Source organism: Harpia harpyja, chromosome 4, assembly GCF_026419915.1.
Source record: "Harpia harpyja isolate bHarHar1 chromosome 4, bHarHar1 primary haplotype, whole genome shotgun sequence".
NCBI classification, from domain to species: domain Eukaryota; kingdom Metazoa; phylum Chordata; class Aves; order Accipitriformes; family Accipitridae; genus Harpia; species Harpia harpyja.
This window is the reverse complement of record NC_068943.1, coordinates 81,501,963-81,513,480: the sequence shown is the minus strand read 5'-3', so window position 1 is coordinate 81,513,480 and position 11,518 is coordinate 81,501,963.

Here is an 11,518-nt window from a genome sequence, read left to right as displayed (position 1 = left end):
ATGCTGAGACCAAGCCTAGAGGCAGTGGGTGACTGGTTTATAGCACAAAGTAGGTGTTTACAATTTATAATGGTGTTCCAATTATGGGCTGGGAAAGCGCCTGGAATTGAGCCTGTCTCCATTATTTATGGGCAGTGTAATCCTAACCCAATAGATACCTTTCACGGAGAAAGCTAACATTTTTCACTGGAGCACTGAAAGCAATACTTCATGCTAATAGAGTCTGTTATCAGAGGGAAATAAGCCTGCACAGCCAGCTCACCAGCTCCCCAGAGAAGAGCATTTTAAAGCACAGTGATCCAGAGGTCTTGATCAAAAAGCAACAGGCTGCTAAAAATGGAGATACACCCAAGCAAGCAAAAGATGGGACTGGGAGGAGGAGCAGGGATGTCCACTTCCCACCAGGTGCAGGGGAGGAGTTGGAGGAGAATGGGGCAAGATCTCCATCCTTCCCATGCTAACAGGATCCCTACTCTTCCCTTGCGCCCCACGGGGCTCAGCTGGGAGGTTCTGCATTTGGAGATTGTTTCACACCTCTGCGACACCTCAGTTTTATCCAGAGCTTGCTACCTGTTTCTCCAAGAGGAGCCAGCCCTCATGCAGCAAGGACAAGGGATGATCAGAGCAGTTGAACTAGGACACGGTGCCAGGTGGTTCCTGGGACACTTAGGACACCCAAAATGTGAGACACTACCTGGTTGCCTTTTCCTTGCCTATAAGGGAGGACTTGCCTGCTGGATGGTGACACCGGGGCTCACAACACTTCTTGCAGACCGGCAGGAGAGGAGTCCAAAGCCAGCAGGTCTCAGCCACATTTTGGGGGTAGCAAACCTTGTCTTGGTCTGTGTCTGCACAGACCGGTCCATGACAAATTCCCCTAAGCATCCTTGTCCAGGGTGCACAGGCTGAAGGGCCTCTAGCACAGTGAATAATGTATATATAAAATATAGTTTTGGCTCATTAAGGTCCACTAGGATCTAGATTCTTGAATAAACCCTCTCCACTCTCCTCAAATACCTCCCCCCACTCTTCCCCCAAGGGTGCATGCTGGGCTGTGAGAAGAGCAACGGTAGTGGGGCAGTCATCTGCATCTCAATCTTGATGACCTTGATTTTGCATGACAAGCTGCATACTTAATTAATTAAAGAAAAAAAACCCTCCGTTCCTTCTAAAAGGCCATTATTTTAATTTTGACAGGTAATTACAAGAGAAGAAATGATAAATCTTCCTGAACACTGTTTGTCTTTAGCAGAGGCATTAATTATGGATGTTTTAAAGCTGAGGCTGGATGTAGCTGAAGACGTGTCAATGGATGAAGAAGTGCTTGAGACCACCTTGAGCATGACTTCCTGATGGGTAGCCCCATCACTGCATTCTTCCCACACCATTGGAAGGATTGTGCTCTTCTGAAGCTCCATAGCAGAGGCGAGGGATTGAAAGAGATAAATAAAATTCACTAGAGAAACTCATAACGGCATGACACACTTGGCCTCTGGAACACATTGCCATCATATATCATCTGGCAGCATTTAAAAAGGGATCACCGTTTTATGCAGAAAATAAGAAAATCCAGATTTATATCAAAGAAAAAAAAAGAGAGAACCAAGATATTCTGTGAACAGTGGAAATAAGAGAGCCTGATTGCTCATGCATTAGTGTGCTCAGTCCCTAAAATGTGCATCCCACAGCAATCTCAGCTCCTCCCCATGTCCTCCAGAGGAAGAGGAGACCACCACCTTGCTGGCTGGTGACCAGCTACTTCCAAACTCACCAGCTAATGGCCAAGTGCTGCCCACCTTCCTCTTGGACAAGGCATTAATTTGGGTCCTTCTTCTGTATTCAGCCAACTATCTTCACAAAAGCTGTAGGATCTTCATCAGCCTCCAGACCACGCTGTGGATGGAGACAAGACACTGCTGTCCTTGTGCCCCCATGTCCCAAGGCTTGCCAAAATGCTGGCATGCCAGCAAAGATGGTGGTTTTTTAAGCTGCCATGGCCAAGTTATTATTTGCTTATCACATCACCCGCTGCAGCTCTAAAAGGTGATTGATTTTGGTAGGTGATAAACCCAAGTCATCAAAGTACCAGAGTCAGCCAGAAAAGTGTTTTCACTCAGACCTTGCATGGAAATAGCAGCTTCAATGAGCCCAGGTTGGCCTTACTTCTGGTCACGAGCCAAACCAGTCACTAATACGCAGGTAACATGGAGGGGTCCAATTAAACAGTCATTAGCCTTTTCTGAGGCACAAAAGCCATTTACATCCCACAGCCCAGGAGCTCCACATGCAGCCGCTGCATTGCTGGTGGGCAGGACGTGGTGCTGTGACGGGGCTGGGAGAGGATGCAAAGGGTCTCGGTTCCACCAGAAACACAGATGGCTCAGAATGCATCCTCCCATACCACTGCCCCTTCCTGGCAAAATATTAAATCAGTAGAGATCAAATTCCCCCTTCTTCATTTCTATTTCAGCTTTGCAATTACCACAGCGCAGAAAACGGGCTCGTTCCCTCTACATGTTGCTCCAAGGAGCATCCCTGTGCCGGGTCTCTTCCCATCTGCTCCCGCTCCATGGGAAGAGCCCATCCCACATCCGAGCCCAGTGAGGAGGTGCAGCAGGACGGAGCAGCAGCTGGTGGGATGCTGGGGACAGCCCCTCGGAGAAGGGGTCCAACCAAGCAGTTGCCAAGGAGATGATGCTCTCCCATCCCACTCTCACTCCTGACCTTTCGGCTTCAGATGATTTCCTGCCTGGCTATATGAATAAGCAAAGGCATTTAGTACATCTGTAAGTGTCATTAGCAGGGTAATTTGCACACACTGTAGTTGTAACTATCATTAAGAGGGTGATTTGCAAAGACCAACAATAAGTCAATTAAAGTTGATGTGACATTAAAACCAGTGCCTGTCCGCAGAGGGGAGCTGACAGGCAGGTCAGACCCCTTGATGGTGGCTACCTCCTGCTTCTTCCAATCTGCCCATAAAGTCCAGATTAAACAGAAGGATTTAGGTGGTGTCCAGCTACCCAAGCTGGCAACTGCTCCAGTAATTAGTCAGTGCTAGACAAAAGCATGTGGCGGGGCCCCGAGTGCTCCAGGGGAGTGTTGGCAGAGGGATAAAGGACCCAGCAGCATCCCATTTCCATCGACTTACTGAGAGCAGCTTGGCTGGGGGGATCTGATGGACCATGCCTAAGCAGAAGCCCATGGCACACTGCCAGAGCACATCCACACCAGCGTTTGCCCCAGCTGCACTTTAGGGGAGGATTTATCTCATCCTGGAAAAAGCTGGATTCAGCTGAGAGTGAAGCCAGCTTTTGCAGGCTGACAACACATTTGGGTGCAGATCCAGGCAAATCCAGGCTGATGGAAGGTGCCACGTGGCACTGTAACATGGTGCTCACACCCCTTCGAGACCCTTCCCTCAGCTTTGATCTTGGCCCCTCTGCAGACTCATGCCTCTGTATCCCACTCCCACGGAGGGTTTTCCCCTAGTTACAAGTGCTGGATTCTCATTTTTGCTGGAAAGCTGAGCTCCCCATCACCCCAGAGGAGAGGCTGCTGCCCTCCAGCCCCCCCCAGCCTCCCTGCCCCTCCATGTGCTCTGCGGCTGTGCAGGTTTCCACGCTTTTCTTTCCACACTTTTCTTTCCACGTTTTCCTTGCCAAAGGGCAGGCACAGCATTAAGACATCACGGGAGACCTCAGAAGGCTGGGCTGTAGCCAGGCTCCCGCATTAAACACAAATCCTGTCAATGAATAACCTAGGAGGTACGAAAGGCTCCACAGCCCAGCTGTCAGGCACATGCATCTCTTTTGCATTTGACTTCACCCAAAGGAAAAGCCAAAATTCACTGCAAATACCGTGAAGGTTTTACACGTGCCCGAGATGGGCCCATCCTGGGCACCTACAGATGTCCCCCTGGGGAGGCATCGTGCCCTCGCAGATATTATCACACCGACGGACACACTGCCAAGGGAAACATCTCTGGATGCTTGTACTAAGCCATAATCACACTGGAGTCACTTTATTGTTCTTTGAACAGCCTCAGACAGAAGCAAAGAATAAATCCCAATTATTAAACCCCTTAATCACTTCTTGTCACCAAGCACAGAGAAAAGGGATGAGGTTATAAGCACCATCAGTGGTGGAGCCAGACAAGAAACCCTGCTATGGGGCTGAGCAAGGGTGAAGATGAGCAATCAGCGATGGTCACCTCTGTCCTGGACATTTGTCCACCACCTGGGTGACCACACCAAGCCTTGGAGGCTTTCAGGGGCTTTTTGGTCCCCACCTCACTTGAGCTTTTCATCCTAGTGCCTCCCTCCACCACGAGTATCCTGGGGACAATAGCGCTCCTCTCCTGAGCAGGGAAGTTACAAGGATAAGTGCGCTGAAGACTGTGCGATGGTGAGACACATTACCATGGTAACAGGAGTACCACGTACCTGAGACAGACCTGGAGGAGAAGGCTGCGATAAAAAGAGCAGAGAGGTGCAGAAGAACAGGAAACTTGTTCTAACACTTGCCAGCTAGGAGCAGGCACCATGCAGTCACCCCGGCTGATGAGTGAGGACGCTCAAGAAGAGATAAAGCAGATGAGATGAGAGAGGCAGATGAACTCTGCTGGGAGCCTCCTCCCTGCTCAGGAGAGACAGAGGGACACGGGACCACCTGCAGCACCCAAGTGTGACTTCACTGGGTGGGAAAGCGGCAGGAAAGCCAATAAGTTGGCCAACACTTAAGGAGACAATGTCCCCAAGCTCATCTACTGCAGAGCACATTAAACTAGCCTGGGCACCATATCCAGGGCAGGGAAGAAGAATAAGGGAACGGTGTGGTGAAGGAAGGATGGTTTGAGACCCATGGGTACCCTGGAGGGTCTGGGGAAGATAAGGCTCGTCCCTGGCATGGGGACAACTGCAGACACATCGTATGGCTCTGCAAGTCTCCTATTCCCCACCTGCCACGGATTCACAGGCACATCCCATGTTCAATCATCAAGACCAAACTTCTCAGCACCACAGGCCACTTCATCTCCCCCAGTTCCCCAATAACTCATGTGGGAATGAAGCATCTCTCAAACCATCCGGTCTCTGCAGGAAAACCCACCTCTTCCTTAAGAGGTTTGCTCACATGGTTAATCACCCTGCCTGCTTGAAGCACGAGCCTCATTTCTCATCCAATTCCCTCCCAGCCCCCACTTCCCTCTTGTACCCTTATTCCACTGGATGTTTTGCTCTTCCAGAGATGCTCACACTGGAATAAAGCCACCTCACAATCTTACTTTTGAGGAGCTGAATAGCACAAACTCTTTTTTCCCCTATCAGACACTTTCTTCTGTTCACCCACCACTTTAAAAAAAAAAAAAAAAAAAGCATAAAAGGATCTATCCTGCATCCCCACCCACCCCCAAAGGGTGATGCTTAATAAGTTGTTTTTATTCTCTTCACCTGCACAAAAATTGCTCACACAGGTGTTTCAGGGCTTGCAGAAGGGACATTTTTATCATTTAGTCATTGAAGGTTTTCAAATCCCTTAATTATAAGCAATTCATAGTGGTTTGAAGAAGCTGAACAGCATCGGCAACTTCTGTAACAATCGACACAAAAGCATATTCCAAGTGTCTCTTTTATGTGGTTTTGCCCATAATCATGGCAGAGAGATAAAGTTCTGTAATTTATTTCCACTAATATAGTCAGGCAGCAATTGATGTTTTTTATGAGGGTGAATATGTCTGTGGGATGTACTAATGTTTATAGGCTGGTAAATTTGATTTATATGGAATAGTCAGCGTTGCTATTGGTAAAGGCCCAGTGTTTCTAGGAGAGCTAATAAGATTTGCATTGATGAGATTAATATCAATTAAGTGCTCCCAGGTTTGCAGAACGCAGCTGACTCATGATTTCCTCCTGCTCTAGCCCCAGCAGGTGAAGGGGCTGTTTGCTTTGCAGGCAGCGAGTAGGTGTTTCACCCCAAAATGCACAAACCTCAAGGGATTTGGTTGCTCTTGCTGGTCCCAGCCCCAGAAATAACAGGTCTGCTCATGCAGGAGGAGGTGCTGGCTCCCCTCAGCTCTCACTCCCTTCATTTAAGGTGATTTAATTTAATGGAAAGGACACAGCATGGACATGCATGCCACGGTGTAGGGCAGGAGCATCTTCTGGATGTGTCTGCTTGTCCCTCCGTGTACAGAGACCCTGCCGAGCCAGGGGGAAGATGCAGAAGGGACTTTATGGCTCCAGCAGCACTGTCTATGCTCCCGAACGGTCTGATCGTGGTGGTATTTCAGTGCCCTCTTGTGCCCAAGCACAGAGGGTTTATGGAGGGGCTGAGCCAGGAGAGATGCTGATGCAAAGGTCTCCTCGGTGGTTTGGGGAAGAGGGGAGAAGGTCTTCTGCTGGGATCACCCCCCTTAGCATGATTCTGACCTAATGCCTGAAAGCCATGAAGAAATAAAACCACATAAAAATTAGGCTTAATGCTTTTAAATACCAGGTACCTTGGATTGCAAGGGGCGGTCATACATAGCCACAAAGGCAAGGGGGACTTGGGGTGACTCCCTGTGAAGATGGCACGGCTGGGCAGCCCATCGCTGCCGGCAAGGTGTGGGAAGAAGCGATGGGGCTGGAAATGATGCCGGGGATCTGCCAGGAGACCCGGCTCACCTGCTAGCGTGGGTGCAGCTTCCCAGCACGGTGTATCCAGGATTTTTGGCATTAACAGGCTGTCTTAAGCTGATTCTTCCGCTGCTCCCTTCCCCCTCAAAGCATCTTGGCTCAACTGGAAAACATGGGATTTGTTCCAGCTCTGTCCCACGGTACCAAATGCCACATGAGTCATCCACCCTCCAAGCCCAGCCTTTGCCAATTGACCCATGAGGATGGAGGGGACCGAGAGGGGTTGTCCCCAGCCTCCAGGCAACACAACCCATCCCGAGCCCATCACGCAGCCTTTTAGCAGCGGATGGAGTTTGACAGGCTCCAGAGTCAGCCTGAAAGCTTACAGTCGCCAAATGAGAACAGTACGGTGAGATGACAAACTCAATCTCATTACAGCTCAGAGAAGGTTAAACAGAAGCCGTCTTCCCAGCATCGCTTTAACTCCTCCTGACAGGGAAACCTTCCCCGCACAGGTAAATAATTGAAAACCTGAGTTATCTGGCTGATAACTCAAAGCTTAATCGTGTGCCTTATGTGAGGTGTCAGGCAGAGCTGTGTCACAGGTTGGACCCAGATGGAGCTGGGATAGACTGGGGTAGGTGTGGGCTTGCAAAGACTCATGGTTGGGTGAAGATTTTGCAGCAGCCAGCCTGAGGATGACATGAAAAGCAGATAATTTCCTTCCAAAATGAGAAATACATCTGCTCAGGTGAAGGGAGTGATGTCCTCTGAGCTTGGCATCTGCTCGCCCCAGGACCAGCATCCACACCACTGGGAGACTTCCATGAGCAATCAGCTCAAGCTGTGGAGCCCTGAGATGTTGAGGGGCACCACGAAGCCAGTGCTCCTACAACTGGGAGGGGAAATCGTCCCTAGCGATGTCATCCTGCCAGGAAGGGAAAACCAGGGGCTGTCCATGGATTCGTGGGCTGAGGCTGCAGCTGCCCTGGAAACAACAGGGGGATGGATGGCTGAGAGGCAGAGCGGATTCACGTCCCACTCATCTGCAAGACACAACGTGGTCACAGGTGGAGGCTGGTGATGGGATGAAACACTGCAGGGTTGTATCTGGTGGTGGTGCAGTCCCACACGTGGTGGGAGTGAGCTTGATAGATTGAGGTCTCTGCTGTGAAATGTCCCTACTACCCAAGCTTCTGCATCAGTCATGAACCAAAGCCATCTCCATGCCACTATCTCCAATAACTTGTTGCTTTAATGCTCTCCTGGGCTCTTGGTAGCCACTGGTACCTGGGAAGGAGTTTTAACACATGGAGAGCACATCCACAGCTTGCACCAGACCAACTACTTCAATCCCCCCCAAAATAAAACCTAACAATGGTGGAATCTGCAAAATCCAGATTTTGGTTGGTGGTTCTCTAGTGGTACCCCTCAGTCCTTTCTCTGGACCGCAGCTTTTTTTGGAGATCTCTGCAGCCATTTTGGCATGGGGGCTTTGTGCCTTTCCTTGACACAGTCAAGGCTGCTCATCAAACAACATTGGTCACAATATTGGTCCCTGCTGCCTTCCTCTGCTACCCATGACTGTCTGTCTGGGAGATTTTTCCATCTCCCAGGAGTGTTACTGTGATAAGCTAAATATCTCCCTTCCATCCCCAAAGTATGAATTGGCCACCAGCATGGATTTGCAATTTATATGTTAATTGTATCTGCCTCCAGGGACTGTGCTGACCTCCAGAAAGGAAGGTTTAATTGAAAAATATGCAAAGGATGCTCCTGACTTTTCGTCCGGAGAGGAATTTTCCCCTGGTCCATGCAGATGGCTGAGAACAAGCAGCCTTTCCAGAGAGGCACTGAGCCTCACCTACACTGATGAACAGGGTCTTGCTAATCAGGTTTCAGCCTGTGCCACGTAAGAGGAGAAGGCAGGGTAATCATGTCTGCACAAAAAGAAGGTCCTTTAATCAGCATCCTCTGGGCTTTGACCCCCATGCTAATGATCTGGCACCTGGTGGGATGCTGGAAAAGTTCAAAATTTTAAGAGGAATTCCAGCAAAGTAATCGTTGGGGCCTCCACACCTCTGAAAATGTCACAAGAGGAGATTAAAAACAGCACCCAAGTAAGTGGAGAAGGTGGCGTGGTGCCTAGCATTCCTGGGAGCTCCAGGCTTTCTGCATTAGGGGAAAAAGGAAAGCAGGATTTTTCCCAAGCGCCTGCTGATCCCCAGAGATGGACTGAAACAGAGGGGTACTGCTAAAGCTGCCACAGCTCTCAGGCAACAAAACGATTGCAAAGATGCACCCGCTAGGGACTGGAAACACCCATGGAAATGTTCCTGCACAGCCTGGCTCTGCTTTCCCACTGGGAAACTGGTGCCGTGATTTACTGGGAACCTCTGCCCCGTGCAGGGAAATCTGCCAGCAGCAGCAGGACCAGGCAGGTTGGGATGGTGCATTTCCCACTGCAACAGGGGTGGGAAAATTGGGGAGAAGGGAAAAGAAGCAACTTGCTGAAGGTCATTCAGCAAACCAGGGACAGGAGGAGGACCCGGTGTCCTGGCTGCTGGCCCATGCTTGTCCCCAAGCTCTCGGGATTTCCATGCGCTCACAGTAAGATGACAGGAACAAAAACAAAGCTGGAAAAGCAATAAAGCCCTAATCCTCACAATCCTTGCCTTCTTTCCCCGAAAGCCCATCGCTTCTGCAAGGGCCCTGCGGCATCGCAGCAGGATGCCTTGTACCTACCGACTGCATTGCAGAGCACACATGCAGGCAAATTAAATTGCTGTTGTTCTGGCATTACTTCATCTTAAGCCTTTTGTTTATCTACCTTATTTTCAGAAGTTTATTTGGGTTTAGGAGCATCTCTTACATTTCAGCAAAAGAAAAAAAAAACAAGAGGTGAGGATTCTCTGGTTTAGATTTCTTTCATGTCTATGAGTAGGAAAAGCAGCTCTGCACCCTGGAGAATGGTTTTCCTATGGGAAAGGGAACCGGAGCCCAGCACAGCCCATTCTGAAACAAAACAGGAAAATCATCTCAGTGATTGCACGAATGAACAGCAGAGCCATGTGTCCCCTACACCCATCATTGCTGCCGGCCCACTGAGCTGAGAAGCCACCAGGAATAAGACTGGGACAAAGTCCCGCTGAGGACTTACACCCTGTAAGAGGGAAAGGGCTGAAAGGAGCCTTTCCTGACCCATTAATATGTAGGAATTCTGCTCAGGGGAAGGTCTTCACTGGCAACCTCGATGCGAAGAGGCTTCACCATCATCTTCAGATGGGTTTTGCCTGTGCCTGGTGCCTGGGACACTGTGGTGAAGTCACTGGAGGGGAAAGATACCACTTTTACTGCCCATCCTAGTGCCTTCACCAAACAGACGGGGACTACACAGTACCTGCATTGCCCCCCAAATCCTAGAAACCTCCCCAAAACCACTGGCAAACTTGCTGGGATGAGAGACAGCAACTAAATCTGCAGCAAGTTTATGATGGCAGCCCAGAGATCGACTCATCAGGTGAATAACTCCCAGGCACGGAGAGCGGTCCCCGAGCATCGCTCGCTGCCCTGTGCCACCTCCGAGAAACTCCCACGCTGGAGCAGTATTTCAACCTTTCGTGGGATTTCATTAAGGGTTATTAGTGGCTCTGTAATTGCCACTGGAGCAGGGTTTCGTGTTCTGCTTAATGAAGTGTCAGTGCTTCTGAAGGGAAGATACGTGTTTTAATGATGGTTTAAGGCTGCGGTGGAAGCGTGCAGGCAGGGAGGGAGAGACGGACAGTCTGGAAACCCAGATGAAGGCAGTCCCCAGCACCAACTGCCCCAAAACCTCATTTCATCCCCATTTTATCCAGACATTGGGCTCCACCACCAGGCCCAAGTCAAAAAACAGGGATGCAGGAGATGTAATTTAACAGGAAAATTTTCTTTTTTGGTGCTTTACTCCATCTAGTGCCGACAGAGCGAGGCTCAAAGGGGACATGGGTGTCAGTGGAACCCTTGGGAGCCCTTTTGGGAACCTGCCCCTGGGGAAGCCACCTTGTCCCATAGACCTTCTCCCCCAGCACTGTGTGGCTCCCCGCTCTCCGTGGGGAGCAGCCCTGGCTTGTCCCAGCCTCTGGGGAGGAATGACCCCACTCCCAGCCTCACGGGATGAAAAAAAACCAAACCAAAATAAGCCCACACGTGCCAGTCCAGCTCCACATCCCCAGCATAGGGGATGAGCAGCCACGGTGGGCAAGCTGGCAAGACACAGGGTGGTTTGCAGATGCAGTAAGCTCCTCCAGAGAACCCCCATGCACCCCAGTTCAGAGCCAGCACCCACGTCCTGTCCTGGTTTTGGCTGGGATAGAGTTAATTTTCTTCCTAGTGGCTGGTATAGTGTTATGTTTTGGGTTTAGTATGAGAATAATGTTGATAATGCACTGATGTTTTCAGTTGTTGCTAAGTAGTGTTTACACTCAGTCAAGGATTTTTTCAGCTTCTCACGCCCAGCCAGCAAGAAGGCTGGAGGGGCACAAGGATTTGGGAGGGGACACAGCCAGGACAGCTGGCCCAAACTGGCCAAAGGGATATTCCATACCATGTGATGTCATGCCCAGTATATAAACTGGGGGGAGTTGGCCCAGCGGGTGCAGATCACTGCTCAGGAACTGACTAGGCGTCAGTCAGTGAGTGGTGAGCAATTGCATTGTGCATTACTTGTTTTGTATATTCCAATCTTTTTATTATTATTGTCATTTTATTATCATTATTATTTATTTCCTCTCTGTCCTGTTAAACTGTTCTTATCTCAACCCATGAGTTTTACTTTTTTCCCGATTCTCTCCCCCATCCCTCCGGGTAGGGGGGAAGCGAGTGAGCAGCTGCGTGGTGCTTACCTGCTGGCAGGGGTTAAA